The sequence below is a fragment of the Microplitis demolitor genome, chromosome 3, assembly GCF_026212275.2.
Source record: "Microplitis demolitor isolate Queensland-Clemson2020A chromosome 3, iyMicDemo2.1a, whole genome shotgun sequence".
NCBI lineage: Eukaryota > Metazoa > Arthropoda > Insecta > Hymenoptera > Braconidae > Microplitis > Microplitis demolitor.
Genome location: NC_068547.1, coordinates 20,533,664 through 20,551,074, shown reverse-complemented (window position 1 = coordinate 20,551,074; position 17,411 = coordinate 20,533,664). Strand labels below are relative to the sequence as shown.

The 17,411-nt window shown below is 31.2% G+C and overlaps 1 pseudogene; it reads right to left on the bottom strand.

Annotated features, from left to right (window-relative positions):
• The window catches only part of LOC103577528 (neurotrimin-like), a 99,419-nt pseudogene extending 82,243 nt beyond the window's left edge, over positions 1-17,176 (bottom strand).
• Positions 17,177-17,411: the final 235 nt, after the last annotated feature.

The following is a 17,411-nucleotide window of genomic DNA, read 5'->3' as shown; positions in this document are numbered from 1 at the left end:
GTGCCTCGTAATATCCGTTCTTCGCTCGTTTACTGTGATATAACAGACAGTATACATAGACTTATATAGATTGTAAGTATACTACACGGTAACACAGTGGTACTACAGTGGTAAGGGGCTAAAGAGCATGAAGAAAGTAAGAAGAGACATCGCTTCAGGCTGATGGCACTTTTACAAACTTTCCTTCACATCTCACCAGACTCCGATTCTCTCACTTCATATCTTGTTGTGTAATTACATTTCTTGCACTTGAAGACGTCCAATCAATGACAAACTTGTCTCTAAAATAAGAAATAAAAAGGGCAAGAAGAAAAAAAACTATTATAAAAAATCAAAAAATAAAATTCCATCGCATCGATATTTTTCCTCAATGTGTAACCTCGTTTTCATCAATCACTCTCAATCCAAGTATTTCAACAACGTCAAACTTTAATCTAACTCAATATTTATATCAACAAATACACACTACAAGCACTCTATACAAAAATAATACCCATCAAACTTGATTTTAAAAAATATTTTCTCTCTTTAAAAAACAATAGAATGTGAACAAAAATATTTGAATAAATTTCTGACGGGGAAAATTCATACATAAAATTTATTGTCAGCAATTTTAAAATAAAAAAATAAAGAAAAAATAACACGCGAACCCTAGTTAGTGAAAAGGTCCCACTAAAAGTATGAATGAATTGTTAGTCCAATGATTAACACAAGAGAAACTTAATCTCTCATTGAGATGCTCTGTTAATGAGGGTTTGTGCTGAAAGGGGTGTGACAACATACACGATTGTACAAATCAACGAACCAGTCAGTGGCCTTTATCCCCTTCCTCTTGTTGATAACACAATACTATTTTGCACCCAATAGTATTAGTCCATAGTGGTTGTAATAGTAGTAACAGCAGCAAAAGCACGACAAGCTAAAGTGGCTGACCGGTTGATTTATTCACCTACCTGTGACAATGAGATGTTATCTGGAACGAGTATAGTCCGCGTGGCACACCACAAACACTACTAGCAAATTCCCTCTCTGGCACTCTTATACCTCTACATTATACGTGCACTTATGTAGTATACTACTTGTTCTTGGTACTCAGTGACGTCAACACCCAACGTCCAAACGATACCACCACCGAAAGCTTCTTACACATAACAACACGAATATGTTTACACCAACACAACGCAGATCTTCCGTCTTTCATTTAAAGCGCTGTCGGCACCTTTGCTAACCAAAGCAAACGAGCGAGACGCTAAATGTAATCTATTATAACAAGACGGTCTTAGATTTGCTGTGGGCTTGTTTATAGGAACAAAACTAGCTTCGTACCAGCTCTTATTCTTACAAACACGCTTACACCTAGGTTTCTGGAGACTAGCATGACACTACAAGCCACTGTAGAATCCATTACAACGAATAACTCTACTATCTTTAGTAATAAAAGCTTTTCAAACGGTACCCAGTGCAGTTGTGTGTATGACTTTTGACCCTTTGGATTTATCCATTGCTTGTAACACAACAAAGACCGTGTCACTTAATTTAATTCTAGAACCGGTAGGTGCGATATCGCTTTTTAGACTTGCTTGAATTATTATGCATTCGAGAATGCTATTTGCTATTGTTATTATTCCTATTATTATTATTATTATTATTGTTATCATCATTGTAGTAGAGGACAAACAGTAAAGGACTAAAAGCGACCCGAGGTAATACCAAAGGAATGAATTTGAGTAATTCATTTAAAAACATACTAATATACACTGCATCGGCGTCATGCAATACTTATAAAACATTTTTACGCTTTGATGCCTCAAGTAATTTTAAATTTTGTGAAAAAAAGTAGATCACGGAGTTATCCTATCATTTGTTTTTTTTTTTTTTTTTTTTTTTTTCAGAAAATATACGAAAAAATAAAATCTTGTTGAGATTCCAGTACGGCTGGTACCAGTGGTGGTACTGATACTGCTTAACGGCTGTTAGAGAAGCTTATCAGAGTATATGCGGGGTTATTTCTCTCGTTTGGGCACGGACGCGTGAGATACAAATTCGAAAAGCTTTTTACCAAAACCTAGAAACGTGGAATTGAGAAAACGATAGTGGTGAGAGACAGGATAAAAAGAGAGTGAAAGAGGGATAGGAAAGAGAAAAAAAGAGATTGTCGGATTCAAACCCAGGGAAAAAGAAGGCCTGTTGGACGCAGCTGTAGTTGGCTTTTCAAACACCAAATGCAAGTGAGGATTCTTTTGCTTATGTACAATCCATTCGCTATATATGTACAACGGTATACAGCTTTTCGTTATTTTCTACCTTCACCTCTACTACTTGCACCCTACACTACACAGTTGTCTATATACAACTAACCTTGCCATTCTGATTCCGACATAGAGAAAACGAGGAAGCTAAAAAAGCACTGCTAACTTTCATAAAGTTGTCTTATCATGAGTACATGAGCGAAATGAACAAAAAATCTAAATAAAAGACATGTTTTGTTAGGGAGTATTTTTTAAATTCAGTGTGTTCAAGAGTAAGAGAGGTAAGAAGTAGAGCTAGGTTTTGTTCAATGGGCAATCGTCCAGTTGGCCCTCATCCTGTCTATTAGTTTATTTATATATAGATATAATATTCTTGAACATCTACTCGACAAAACTTGTCTTCTCTGCACTTGAAACAGAGAGAGCTCGTCGACCCCGTTAATGCTGGACGCGTCCAGGAGTCTTGTGAACCACTATCGTTATACAGCTCTTTCGAGCCTTTAATGACCCAGCAGTAACTCGGAAGCGATCGTTATTTTTACGAGTTGTTCCAGTTGCCCATATATGTTTGCACTGCTTGCCCGTTTATTTTTCAGCTGGCTATAAATTTGTATTCTCTTTGTACGAACATATATGGATGTACGTACGGTGATAATGATGATGACGATAATGGAAATAGTGGCGGGAGTAGATATCTCTTCCGTCAACAGCCTACACGAAATTAGTGATCGCATAAGTACCTCGTAAATTCAAAGAGAGATAATTATATTCGACTACTATTGCTAGATCAGCAGTACCCAGTAGTAATAACAGTTGCTCAGTAAATTATTCCGAACTGCACGCGCCAAAGGATTACGTAATATTTGTTGATAAATCTTATATGCATATCATATGTAATGTTACGATGCATAAAAATAATGAACAAGTAAGCGTAAGAATAATTTGCAATTGTGTATCGTTAAATATTAGCATTTTTTATTTTTATAATCATAACCTTAACTCGGCATAAAAAAAAATGGACTCATGTTTTATTAATGCGACATATAGCTATTAATATTCAAGTGTTTTTTAATAATAAATCCGACGTGTAATTAATGAAGCAGTTAAAAAATATTTCATTAGCTAGACATGCAAATGTTTGAAAAGTTTTAGTTGAAACATCAGCATCGATTGATAAACCGAGTGGTGAAAATTCCGCGAATTCATGAATCGTTCTCGGTAATATATAAATATATTTTCGCAAGTGTATCGAACGAAATTCCATGTAATGTCGATCGATTGTGAGCTGACATCACGTGTGTGTTTGATGTAAAAGAGGCACATACTTGACTTTAGGCAAAAGGTCGCGACTAAATGTCTAGCTCCATTGTCATTTTTTTTTTTTTTTACCTTTTTTGAGGGTTACCCCATTTTGCCATTAAAAATTATAAATATTTATATATCAACTTTAAATATAACAGAAAAAAATTTTTTAGTGCAAGTAAAATTTTTTTTTTGGGCGAGTCAAAATTTTTCGTGCTAAAACCTTTTCTTCTGTATAATGACAGACTCTTTTTTGTGTTTTAAAAAACAACAGAAAATGTCAAAGCGTAAAAGAAGAATAAAAGGGAAGAAGGACGATTGGCTCACTCAATTAAAAAAATTTCGGCAACAATTAATAACTCGTGAGGGTCTTGTGGCGAGCACCGAACTACTCCCGCTGCTGCTGGCTAACATCAATAGAGTACAACAGTCTTTTTTGATGGTGATATATCTTGTATTACGTTAAAAGAGTTAAGACATTAATGTTCTCTTGAATACTTATTCTTGATATACAAACGTAAAAAGTACATTTTAGGTAAAAAATAATTATTTTTCCCGTTGGCCAGTGATCATCCTGTCATAACAAATGAGCTTTTTGTGGGGATATATGAAATTGAAAGAAAAGCATGTATGTTACTGCTGCTGTTAGGAAAATATGTGACGACAGGTGTGCAAAAGTACATCGTGACTGACAATACCGAAATTCGAGTTATACTCGTTTCACTTTATTCAAACTCTTTAGTTTTAAATCGGCAGTACCCGAACTCTTGTTGGTCGACTAGACGGGAGTCAACCAGCCGCGCCGTCTGTGTGACACAGTCATCCTTTGAAAACGACTAGTTTGCAATGTGCGCACGAGAATATTCAACTGTCCGCTGGTCCAAACGTCCGGAAATTCATTTTAGTGGTGTATTATATAAGAAAAGATGTCGAGAAGACGGGGGATATAATATAATGGGTTTTCTAGAATGTATAACTGGGAAACAGCTAGTCGTTTTATTTCGTCATTCAAATATCCGAACCGTTTTCTATTTCTAGTTTATTTTTTTTTCTTGCCACTAAATTTCTAACTTTTCACAGAAATTAAATTTCTTTTTAATTTATTTAATTTCTTTTTCGGTAGATTTTACATTGCATTACTAGCGAGAAACAGAGAGAATTTGCAGTGCCAGGATTCCGAGATTCCAAAAGTTTTGGAAATCTCTCTTTGGGGAGAGAGGGTTATCTACCCACCACAAATTATCAAACTACCGTGACGCTTAAGTATCTGGAACAAGCCACCTTTGCAAATATGAACATCGTTACGCGTAGAATCTCTTGTACGATCAGCCGCTGGCAAACCAACTTTTCAAACTTGAGAATATTCTTCGGTATATATTTTTGCAATTAACCAATGTCGTTACCCTCACTCTTGCTATATATTTGAACGAAAAGAAACAACAAAATAAATAAATAAGTTATGCTAGAATATCTCGGAAGCGACAAAAAAAAATTTGCTTTTTCCTAGAGAATGAGAGTATTTCAGTTTACAATTACTGCTAAATAATCTCTTTAGCCATTAACTAAAAAAAAGTGTATGACTGAATGGTGATAAAAACAACTGTACAGAACAAAATTAAAATAAAAAAAAGATTTCAGTGAATTGCGTATTGAAGTGAAATGAATAGATAGAGGAAACACAAGTCCTGAAGAACTTCCGGCAACGAGTCTACTGTCTCCGCTGGCATGAATAGTCTGTCTTTAGCCCGCAGGCAGATCCTTCGTAAAACGAGATTTGCACCCGAGCACCCCTGGACTTCCTTTTGCTGGAAACTCTATCTCTCTTACGCTCTCGATCTTTTTTTCTTGCGCTCGTCCAAACGACGTTTACAAATTTATGTAAATTGCAAGTTTCAGTGTTTACGAAACGACGAGTATAGCAGGAAAATGAGGAAAGAGGAATAACTGAGAGTTTACACTAGAAAAAGTATAAAAAGCTTGATATAAAGAACAAGGAAGAGACGAAAAGTGTCATGATAACAATGTGGTGACGATTCGACAGTAAAATGGCTTTAAATCAAATACAGATTTCTGCCATCCCAACATCCGCAAATAAATATAAACACTTATATCTTTTTTAATGTACCATAAAATTCTATTAAATGTTTATTTATTTGAGTCATTAATTTTTTTTTCAACTTTGATCTTCACTAAAGACAATACTTAGCATTAAATGTCATACTTTAGAGTTTTGAGCATTAGTACTAAGGATTATTTGTTCTTTGAGCGAGTTTGTGTATACACAGGCATATTTATGCATGTATACATATATGTATGTATGTACATATATATATGTATATAAAATAAGCAGCTAGAAAAGCAATTCTTTTTCTCGAAAGAATTCCATTGTAAAGAATAGCGAGTTGGCAGTCGAGCAATTAACCTGAAAAATAATTCCGCTGCTCATCAACCAGCATACCCAGCGCACTAGTTAGTATTCTTATAATTTTAATTAATTCCTCACAAGACACATTGTTAAATTGTTAAAATACTTTTTTATTATGAATTCTTTATCATTTATGAAATTTTATAAGATATTTTCTTTTGAAATTTAATTATTCAAATTATTGTGGAAATATAATTGCTACATTACTGAATTAGCAATGTTATTTATAAATTTTTTAGGTTAAGAAAATTATAATTTATATTTTTAACTTTTAAGTCGCAATAAATAATTTTAAGTTGAAATTTTTTTATTTGATATCAATACAACTCATTAATAAAATTTTATAGTTCATTTGATATTATTCAAATTTTTAGTGATTGCTACTGAAAAATTTATATAATTTTACAACACGAATACTTTATGTAATTAAGATATTTAATTACTAATTCAGTTGACATTGATATGAATATACAGTTGTTAATATAAATTATAAATGTTCCAATAATTGTAATGGTTCTGATTTTTAATTATAGTTTATTTCTACAGTGCTTTTTATATATAAATACATATGAGGTATTTTTTGTCAGCGCATTTGTAATTATTGTCATTTTTGGACTCTGGTATGAAATGAATTGAATTACTACGGAATAAACAAAAGGAAAAGTTTTGAATATTAATTTTGTGCCGTTACTGTTATTAATAGATAATGGCTCCGAAATAGAAACTAAAAATTATTGACACTTACACAGAAATAAAGAATTTCCTTCAGCTAAAAGTTTTCACTTGTATTTAGAAAATTTTTACATTATTAATTGAAGACGAAAATTTTCTTGAGGCCGAAAATATTTTTTTCAAGCCCTAAAAGAAATTTTTTCATTTTATAATGCAAAATTTTTCTTGCACCAAAAAATCTTTTTTTTCAGTATAAATAGCTATATTCATTTATTTCTTTAACAAACTATTATGTAAAAAATTAATCAATGCTATAAATTAATTGACTTCGTTTAAAAATATCGAGATTAAATCAATTATGCCGTTAATTAAACCATTGATGGGTCAATTACTTACTAAATAATTAACAGAAAATCTAACAATGAGAAGCAGATTGATGTAATTACAGTTGATGTCTATAATTTAATTGAATGATTAAAAGCTCGTGAATGTTTTTCCTAAATACTACAAGTGTCATCAAAAACTAAAGATGGCTTTAATAAACTCATGTAAAATAATATAATTATATAAGCAGTGCTTAAAAGTATATTTATTTTAATGAAAAATATAATTTTTAGATATTTAAATAAAAATCTTTTTCGTAATCATGAACGGTTTCTTGGTTTTTTTACATCTACTATCATAACCGCAGGGTACAAAGCGATGAATGTAAACAATAGAAAATTCTACAATTGGTATTATCATGGTTATAAATACTATTTCCAAACAGCGACTGAACCCTCCTGGATTTTCAGAAATTTTACGATTCAATGAATAAACCACAGTTTTAAAACTCACAACAGTTTCATGTTCTCCGATTATTAAATTCAAAATTAAAAGTATATTAAAAAATATTTTATAAATTAATGAAGAAATATTTTAAAAAAAGTTTTATATGTTACATGTTATTGTTAATATTCAAGTTTAAATTACTACATTTTCCGTCGGTTTATATATGAATAATAATGAACAAACAAGCATCATGGGTAAAAGTTATATGGCGGAAGAATTTACCGGGTGACGATGAAACCAACAGTAGAGGTGGTGCCGACAAAGGACCGAAAAGAAAGTTAGTTAAAATATATACATGTATATATCTATATATATTCGAGTATACGCGACACCATATGAAGTGTCAACGTGTCTAAAGTTATGTAGACGTTTCTACTTCTCTGGTCCTGTGTAAACTAAACGTGAATATCCAGCAAAACACTCGGCATTGACATTCAACAAATTGCATTCCAACGAATGGAAAATTTTCTCCAGGTCAAAACTCAAATATATTCCAGCAAACTCACCGGCATCTATTCAACTCTAATTTAATTTTTTTTTTTTTTTTTTTTTTTTTTAAACCAAAAAGAAAAAAAAATATCCAACCCAAAGTGTCGATAACAAAAAAACTAATTTTATTAAAAAAATATAATAAATTTTATTAAGGTCCAGGTTTTTGGTTTTTATTTCCACAATATATATGAAATAGGTTTTATATTGAGAACAATATGGTCTGGTTACAATATCACAATATTCCAGGTTTTTTTTATTTCCCAATGATTTCACCAACTGTGTGTATAAAAACTCGTGTATAAAAGCAAATTGTGTTCGGGATATCGCGTATGCATACCAAATTTTTTTATATTCATATACATTTTTTTTTATTTAAACCGAATGTTAAATAAAATTTTAAAATATATATTTATAAATATATAAATATATAAATAAATAAACAGAATAGTGTAATTTGGGATGCATACACAATATATTTATTACTCTTTTACTACGGATCCTCTATAAAGTACCCTCGAGTAATTGACGCATGATTGTTAAACGGTCCTGTAATCGGTACTTGAATGTACTAGTAGCAGTGTCGTACATGAGATGTATATCCCCGGCTATTGGAAATGAATAAATATAAAATTTAAATATTTATTAGTTCGCGGTACTCCGTTTTTTATGAAACAAATATTTATAAGCCATAAAATTTTCGGGTACCTTCGACAGCCACTATGTACATATAAAATTATTTTTAAAAAAATACTACATTCATTAGCTTAAATTATGATAAATTAAATGAAAAACATTGCACTGTAATTTAATCGATTCCATGTAAAAAATTTCGCTCATTTAAAATCGTACCATCAGCTAAAATTGTTTGATAAATCTAAAAATATCATAATTGAAATATTTATTTTTTTTCTTTTGGTGTTGAGTTTCGTATTGTAGCACCCGAAAATTTTATTCAACGACAAGTAGTCTAGTTTACAGAGAGTATAAATATTGAGTGTAAATTTTCGATGCTCCGCATTCACATTATTCCAGGAAATAAACGAGATTTGTACACGTTCAACCTCATTCACACCTATACAAATTTATTCGCGCATCAGCTATATTCGCGCCCGCATGCAATACAAGTGGAATTATGTCAGTCAGACCGACGAACAGGAATACTGCGAATAGTACACGTACGCTTTGCGGAATTTATTTCCCTACACAAACTTCTCTCATCTATATTGCACCTTATTATTTCGTCTATCATCACTTTCATATTTATTCGATTTGCCATCTACCCTATACACAGCTAAATTACAAAATTCTATTTATATATAATTCCATGTTTGAGCGATTGATGTGATATTGGAAATTTTTTAAAAATAAAACAAAAGCGAATAAATATTTTAATGTCATTTTTTCGTGACACTTGTCTCACTAAATAATATAAATCGGTGATACTTTTTTGTATGTTTATGAATTAAATTAATTTTAAAATTTTATTTTGTCAGTGAAATGAAAAAATTTGTTTTGCTAAATGTGATACTTTATATTGAATTTAAAATCGACGTGAGTTTAATGAAAGCCATGTCAAGATAAAAATAAAAATCGAATGAGTTTGAAATAAAACCAATACGCGGAAAAAAATATTCGGTAGCAGCTACTGAGTACTTTTTGGTAGCCGCTACCGAAATAATCGGTAGAAGCTACCGAGCGTTAATCGGTCGCTGATACCAATTATTTTTTTCCATGTAATATTGGAAATTCTTGCTGCGTGAGTGTCAACTAATTATTGAAATACATCACAACCGGGGCAAAAAGGTTGAAGTTTTTTTGTCCTGCTGAAGATTGACAGGCCGTACTCCTTGGCAAGTGTTTAAAATAGTTTCAATTTTAGTATACGAAACCGAACGTTAATATGAAAAAAAAAGTTAAACTTTCTTAAATTTTAATTTTACATAATTGATTTTCGTTATGAAAAATAGTTAATAGAATTTTATGGATGTTTTATTTATTTTAGCTATAAAAAGATCTAAATATTTAAAATTCTATCAATAAGGAAAACGTAATTTATAACGATCAACGTGTACCGTAAAATAATATCCAATATTCTCTTCCCAAACGTATATTAAAAGAGAAACTCGCAATCATAAATTATAGAAATAATCTATTATAAATTCAAACGAACGTAAAAATGTTTGAATAATATTTTTGGATAGCAAAAAAAAGTTTGTTTTATCCAAATCCAGCAATAACCTAAGAAAGTTGGCGGATTAAATTCAAGATTCATAGTGTGTATAAAGCAATAGACTATTTTTCAAAAAGTTTAAACTTGGGAAACACTAACCCTGGATGATTTGACGTCTGAGTAGTCGTGTTCAAAGTATTATAAATTTGACATGCAGTTGCATATTACACAAGCAGATAACCGATAAAAATACATCATCCAGCATACGAATGTATCGATTGCGAAATGAAAGTCATAAACTGTGGATGAAATACTTGCGGAAAGTTTATTAGCCATAAATTTGTAATGGGGACGTGCGTTGTACAACACGATATTTGACACGCGGAACTAATTAATGATCGACAAAATTATTTTCATTCAACACTAATTCAAATTCATTTAGTTGTCGAAAATCACTCAAGTATATAATGCTTACTAAAATTTGATATTTATAACATAATGACATGACATAAATAATTAACTTCTCATATTCGTTTTTACTATTTTATACTTATCAAAATTGTTTAAATTAAAAAATTAAATTTTTTAATTGGTTTTTAAATTTTATTAACTCACTTGTATTGTAACTAATGGCAATACTGTTGTATATATTTTTTTTTAATTTAATAACTTTGCTTTGGTAGCATAAATAAAATATACAATAAATCAGTTAATTGAAAATTTTATTATATGGAAATGGAAATTAACTTTGATTTTTTTTTTTTAACATTTATTGTCAATAATGTTTTTTATTTATTAATTTTTTATATAATAAAAAAAGCGTGTATACATAAATAAAGAATTTCATCACTTCATTGATTACTTTGAAGTAATCAAAGGGTAAACTAAAAACGTACTCTCGGGAAATCACATCAAATATACGTTCGCACGGACTGACTGACTCTCAGAAAAAGAAAATAAAAAACATAAAAGGTCAAAAAAATAAAGAAAAAAAAACATGAAACAAAATAAAAGAAATAATAAAAATAAAAATAAATAAAAAAAACAAAGCAGATGGACGTAACACGTTATTTTGAATTTGAAACGAACGGCCGGGGCTGAAAATGGCCTCGCTATTACACATCCTGACCAAATGGAAGGAGACGACCAGACGAATACGTAAAAGAATGCCACGCGAGAGGGATATATATACATCGTGCAATAACTATCTGAGTAGTATCAAATGTTACGAGAATAGGTACAAGAGAATATGAGAAAAAAAAAATAAAGAAAAAAGAAAAGGTATTGGAATCGATGTTCGGTTTGTCCCAGAGGAGCTCATAAAATTGATCCAATCATGGTCAGCCATCCGCGATGGGACGTTTCCGAGGACCACACGATTTACGTCTACAGGTGACCAAAGAAATTTTTCTCCAAATCCTGTTCAAGATAACTAAACTTTAAGTGTCAATGCGGAATTGAAATTGCACCGATGTTGCACACAGTTTTTTATTATTTTGCTCAACTTAAATTATTTATTTTATTTTATTCTATTGGCAATTCGCAATCAATTTTTCAAATTTTTATTTCCTCACTTAAAATTTTCCAAAATAATTAAATTTTCTTAGTATAATTATTTTTTTTGTTGAAAAGAACTATATTTGTTCCGTGACATTATACGTCAGTGTCGTTTTGACAGCTTTGCCTAAATTAGGTTTCGGAGCATCGGTTGATTGTACATCATAATTTTGAATTTACTCACACTCCGGATTAAGTATAAACTACTATCTAAAATTGATATAGATTATTTAATTAATAATTTGAAGCCTAAACTCGTAAAGAAGAAAAATAAAAATTGTTATTGATGATGTAATATTACTATTTTTTTTTTTTTTTTTTGAATATATATTGTTAAATTTTTTTTTCCGAAAAAATTGTCAACAGTAATCACATTTCTCTATTAAAATAGAAAAAAATACGGTTAGAATTACATACAGAATTAAATTGAAAAGTAAATTAATTAATGTTCTGAATAGAAGTTATTTTAAAAAACGTGATGTCAGAGACATTAATACGACCTGAAAAATGATTACTTAAAACAAGAAAACAATACTCATAGAGAGTATTGTTCACATGAAATATATTTTCAAGAGAAAATAATTTCAATGAAAACTTAATAATAATAAAAGTAATGAGGGAGAATATTTATTATGATATTACATTTTGATAAGCGTACATATCATTTAATAAGTAAAATACATATTATTCAACACGAGAATTTTATTTGAATTAATTATTATATTTTTCATATCATGTATAAATATTGAAATTTCTTGTTATTGAAATACACTTTGAAACAAAATCTGATCGACTATTGTAATTACCCGAATGTAAATTTTATTGACAATGTAACAAATGAATTTTTTTTCCCTCTGAATTTATTATTCGTAATTTTATTTATTAATGAATATAAAAAAAAAATAATTTGTTCGTACGCATGATCATAGTAAATTTAAATATTAAATTTTATCCGATATCTATTATTCAAAAATTACCAAAAGTATTTATAATATACGAATATAAATTGGACAGATTGAAATGGATAATTAGAAAAGAGAACAGAAAGATTGGCATGAAGTTACTCAAGCATTTAATTCATAAATATCTTTTTGTATTTTGTTCATCAAGTACCCATTTATTATTATTATTATTATTATTATTATTATTATTTGTGTTTTGTATAGCTTTTTAAGCCTCATCTTCATTTTAAAAATGGAAAAATAGCTTAAATAGATAACAACTCGATAGGGAGAAATTGCATTGTAACACGAAGACAATGAACGAAAATTGCAATTTCTATTCAGAACAAATGGAAAACGATTAAATGAGAGAAGTAGAAAGAGATGAGTAAGAAGAGCGAATCTGTATACTAACTATTTTATGTACTACGAAAAAGTACAAAAGAACTACAGATATACATTTTTCATGTAGATATATATAGAAATAAAACAGCATGTACCACAAGTTATTTGAAATAAACTAGATAATTTATCTCGACAATTGAATATTTGTAAAATAGTATTCTATATACCCAACTAGACAATGCAAACTAGATCAATTACAACTAATCACGTAACGGATGAGAGAAAATTATTATTCTGATGGGTATTATTAGTGCAACCACAACCGAGACACAATGCTAATGCAAGTAGTATTGATTAACGTGCAAAATGGCAAGGACAAGAGGGTAAAGGGCATCGCACCATCACAACACCACTGACATACACACTTACAGAGACATAGCAATTCAACAACCAGTTCATAGTGCAATTAACAGAATTATTAACAGCAAGGAATTTTTATGGTCAATAGTTTGTACCTATAACCTCGTCTCGTCATTTGCATTGCTCAAGCAAGTTCTCTTTCGTCCTCTCTTTGGTACCACCACCAATACATCGGTACGCTGTCAGCAACACCATCATAAAAACTTCGTTATACATATTTTTTTTTTTTTAATTTTTTTTCCACAGCATATTTCGACCGACTGAATGAAATTTTGCCGTTCCTTCTCTCTGGTTTCATGAACGTTTTTATGTATATATATATATATATATATATACGCAATATTGAACAAGTCAATTGCAATATTTTTATAGAAAATACTCGACTCAGTACAAGGTAGTTAAAATAAAATGAAATGATAAATAAAATTGAACAAAAAAAAATTTTAAAAGAAGTTACGCTGTATATATTTATTTTTTATTTTATTTATTAAATATTTTTATTCAACCAACTCTAGCGTATTAATAAAAGTTGGTAATTATTTTATTTTTACTTTATTTTCAATATTTGTACTTTAAATAAAACGAAATATTTGTCCAGAATTAAAATGTCGAGACAAAAAATAAATGGACTTGGTAGCATGGAAAAGTAACTTGATAAAAAAAAAAAAAAAAAAAAAATTCGTCAGCTGGTACCCGTACCAAGTGAAACCTGAGTCTTCCAATAGTTCGCTTGATCGGTCACTCTTAATCGTTCATTACAAAAAAAGTAAATAAAATGAAATGAAACAAAAAAAAAAAAAATAAGTAACAGTTGCACGGTCGATTAAATAACATGTAGCGTCCGTATTACCATATTAACTCGTTCGCGTCTCCACACACGTGTTACACATCAATTTCTCCCGCGTTGCGGCATTCGATTCAACACCGCTGGTCTGCTAGCAGTGAGCTCTGTAACTCTGTTGCTGTAAGTTACTGCTTGAGAACAACTCAACCTCGAAAACGGTTAAATGCCACCACCGCCGCTTCGTCCCGGAAGATTTGAATATCCTTGTGTCGACGGTAACCAGCAGTGATATCGATTCCTCGCAGCGGTATATCGTTACTGTGTAAGTAAAGAGAGGAGGACAAGCAGGGGGAAGCAAAAATGTTGGCACGCGATCGAAATGAAGCACCACCAGGTAACACCGTATACGACCTGCTGTCAAACAGTTCTTCTCCTTGTCACCTACATCCACACACACACACGTGGATATTTTCACGAGATGGAAATGCTAAGAAAAACCAATACCGAGACCATCATCACATCAGCTAAGCTAAATAGACTCGCTAGAGTAGCTTACTTCTAAACCTTCTCCTACTCTTCCTATTCCTTCTCCTCCTCCTCCTACAACTTCTACTACTACTGCTACTACTACTACTACTATACGAACATCACCTGAGCACATATTGCCCCAAGGGTGACTGAAAAATTATTGGCAACTATTTCAAAGATATTACCCCTCTATATCCCATCTGTCTCTCGATTTTCCGTTCACTTTACTCTATTATATTTGACAAACAGAAACGTTCATTTGACAATGATCCAACTGGATTAAGTATAGATACTTGTATCGAGGGAATTCTCATAGATATATTGATAAATTCATCTATAAAAAAGTTTATGTATTTAATATTTGAAATACAAAAGTAACCAGTAGTCTCTTGTATATACAAATCTATATAAGTACATCGAGTTGAGGATTTCAGCGGAAAGCCACTTACAGCTATTTCAAATACGAATGCAATTACTGCTAGGCACATTGGAGAATGTTTTCATCGTTTACTATTCGCAAACGTCGGGTAGTATGTATATATATATTTATATAAAGAGCATGCTTGACGAGCATTACATTTACCACCGCGATGGTGAACGACGTCAAATCGATTGTAAACATTTGAAAAACTCGGAGACATCGGCTCCTCGCGTGGACCATCTGCTTGATAGCTCTATATACTACTCACTGTTGCTACTACTCGCGAATCCGTTTTCTACCTTTTTTTTTTTCTTTTTATTCTTTTCGCTTTAGTTTCAGTTTTTATTTATTTATGTTTTTATTTTTTATCTTGAGCTTCTTTTCCAAGTTCGATCGTGTTGGACTGGTTGAGCAAATAATCGTCGTGTTGGGAATTGCCACTTACTGAAACTTTGCCGCTAACGCGCGCGCGAGACTAGTACAGTAGAGCGATCTCGGCAGAACCATTGAGACATTCTGCTCTAATTTTTTTTATTTTTTTCATCACACGTGTTTTACGTGATGTCGGTAAGTGAAAATGAAAGTTTTGGGATTGAATTTTTATGTAGTTAAATTGATAATTTTTCTTTTTTTTTTTTTTTTTTTTTTTTTTTCTTATCTAAACAGATAACAAATAAATTTAAATTTCTTGAAATAATGAAAAAATTTTTTTCGCTAAAAAAAATTGGATTTTATTAAAGGATTTTATTTTAATTGGATTTCGCGGATTACTCGATATTATTGATGAAAGTTTTTATTTGTGATATCTAACCCGATTATCAAAAGCAAAATAAAATAATTAAATCTTAAATAAATTAAAAATTTAATATACTATTAAGCCATTAAAAAATTAGTAGTATAGCCCAGAAATATTTTATCGTTTACATAAAAAATGATTAATGACATCGAAAACATGCGGGCCATGATAATATTTCGTATGAATTAATTACTCACACACACATCCACTCACGTCCAAAATAAACATACACTGATTGGTAAACTCAGCGCCGTCGTTACGTCATCGTTCATTAACGAAGTTTAAGTATGCCCCACGTATCAAACACGAGAGTTAGTCGATACTTTATCGAAACAAGTGGGAACCGAGAAAGTTTCTTGAATCCAATTATACACAACGGATTATTCTCTTTCCCTTCTATCTAAGTTCAGAGAAGGTGCGACACAATATGAAATTGACACAAACTTTAACTTTAACTCTTTAGAGCAAAAATGATTTATTTAATCCGCGTGAGATGATACCACGTACTCCAAAGTCCAATCCAGGATTCTGTTAAGTAAAAAAATCTTTTGCCCTCTAGATAAGATTTTTTTTTTTTTAATCATTATACTTGTATAACTAAAAATATAAACTAAAGTTGGCAAGAAAGTTTACTCCATCATAGAAAAAATAAAATAAGCTACTCGATAACCAATTGAATTTATTCACAGACTACAGCAACAAGCGTCTGTGAATGCAATTAACGTAAAACCCACATTCACTCGAGTATTTTTTTCACTCAAGCAGCAAAGAATAAGAAAAAAAAAAGAGAGAAAGTTAAGTACTTCCAAACACATCTATATTAAACTAAATTAATCAGCAAGTCGTCGAGGGAACTTTTTTAATTGGGAACTTAACTTGTAAAAAGTAGGAATAAAAAATAATAAATTAAAAACTCACCGACTATCTGAGAACTCGAGCTGACGATGAAGGTAGTAAGCACGACGCCTATTACAAGCCGATGGCACGATCTAGAGACACCTCTCGATAACATTGTCATCACGTAGCTCATGGCCCATTTATATTGTTCTTCTTCCACCAATTCGTGAGCAATCAACTAAACCAAAACTAACTAATAACAGCAAAACCAATAACAACAGCAACAACAACAACAACAACAATAACTGCAACAACAGCAATAGCAAAAGCAACTATTACGAAACTAACGATCAAATCACACAGCAATTATTGACACCCCTATCCCGTTTGTTGACTATCGCGCGTGTCGTCCGCGTCACGACTGAACTTCTAACTTGCTGGAATCCAACGTTATATTAAACTCAACCTCTCGACAACGCTCCCCACTTAGTGGGGCACGCGGCAAGGGTTTCTCGGTTAGACAGCGCGCGCCATTCATCCCCCACTTCTATTCTACATCGTGCTATTCATCCCCCGTGCATTTGTTTTCCCGGTATTTTACATATACTAACACATATATTTATATATAGGACTTATAAAGT